The following is a 1,853-nucleotide window of genomic DNA, read 5'->3' on the forward strand; positions in this document are numbered from 1 at the left end:
TTTAATCTTCTGTAGAGAGAGGCATATGCGAGGAAACCCTGCGCGGAGCGAGTGACTATGCTTAGCCTATTGTTTCCATAAAATGTTTACAGAGCTTGTATTATAACTACTTTATTTCAAAGTAATACGTTTTTGAAAAAAAAATATAAATAAATAAATTCTTACCTGTTGAGAAAATGCATTTGAATGTCAATATGACTTTCCCAAATGTTCGAAATGTGCTGGGGGACACAGTTACTCGACTTACAACACACATGAATATTTTTGGTTTTTTTACGCAAAGTAATTCATAATTTGTATTTGTTTTTCAAGAGAAGTCAGTTGCTGTGGAATCATTTTATATTGTTTTCACCACTACTCCTTTCTATTCCAGCTTGTTTGCCAGATTTAAATCATGTTTTATTACAACTTGAAATACATTTACAAGTCTGTTATTAGTATCACAATAGATGTATATTGTAGGCTATTCATTTTGCTTGAAAATTGTAGCTTACATACTAGTTAGCGTGACGTTTCTAACGTAAATAACACAGAACAGTTTACACGAACTCATGAAATACTAAGTACAAAATTAACTGGGAATAACAAATGCAAAAAAACAAAACTGTGGGCCTAATGGAAATAATATTTATACAGATATGCATGCCACATTATTCCAACAACCTGCCTTCCATCCCTCATCCTCATCGCTAACTAATATGTTTTGTTTTTCTGTGTGAATAATATATTCATCATGGTTATTGTGTTGAATCGGTTGTTATCCTTGTATAGCCCTAATAGGTTGCCCATTTTTTCTTTTGCAATGGAAGTCTAGCCTATTATTTCATACAATTCAACTTTATCATTTCCAATAAGCTACATATACAAAATGTTTAAAACAGTACCCCTTTTTCAGTACCTTTTACAATGAAATATCTGTTGAGTAGTAGTTTCTGTACAGTGTAAATACTTATTCTGAATATCTAAAACTGTGATAAATAAAGCTTAACCTTTGACTTTATGTTCGCATCATCATGGATTTAATTAATTAGGCAACATTACAGTCCAAATGTTACCAGTGGACACCGACTTAATTAAAGCGTTTGTCCAAGGGAAGGGAGAATAGGCCACATTTGCTTATACTGCCCGAAACACACATTTGCAATTGCAACACACTATAACACGCAGTGTTAGGAAATGCTATGGGGACAAAACAGACAAAAAGCTCCATGTCTGTATAGAGATATAACAAGATATCAGTATAGCATTTGTATTTAAAATCTAAAATGAAACCTTGCTATTTGATACAATTAAAGATATATTTTTTTTAACTGTAAGCCATTCCATTAACATACACATGCCTATAAATTACATTGCCATATATATGGAAAAAACATTGAGTTCTGGGTTTACAAAATAAAATTAGACAGTAAAATAAGCGTAGGGGCCTACATATTTTACGGATAGCTGGCATTTGGCTGTTTTTTTTTTCTTCCTGTGTTAAGTGCAGAGATTGTAGATTTATTATGGGTTTGTACTCCAAAAAGCTGAAAAAAAAGTATTTTATCTCGATTCTCTGATAGCCTATATCATTAAAAACATAGTTATTACAGTTATGAATTGATGTGATTGTGTTAAACATTTCTTTGTTGATATTATGCTGTGTGTGCTATTTTCCCTACATAATACTTTAAACTAATTGCTGGGAAAGGGCTAATTACAGACAAACTGCTGTCTGTTTAAAAAGCTAGTGATTCCTTTAAGGATAAAAAAAAAAACTTTCAGTTTCTCCTGGTTGTTAAGAATGAGTAACAAAAGAAGAGTGTGTTCATCGGTAGCCAGGTGTCATGGTACAGCTCCTGACAGCCACTGTC

This window comes from Acipenser ruthenus, chromosome 2, assembly GCF_902713425.1.
Source record: "Acipenser ruthenus chromosome 2, fAciRut3.2 maternal haplotype, whole genome shotgun sequence".
In the NCBI taxonomy this organism is placed as follows: domain Eukaryota; kingdom Metazoa; phylum Chordata; class Actinopteri; order Acipenseriformes; family Acipenseridae; genus Acipenser; species Acipenser ruthenus.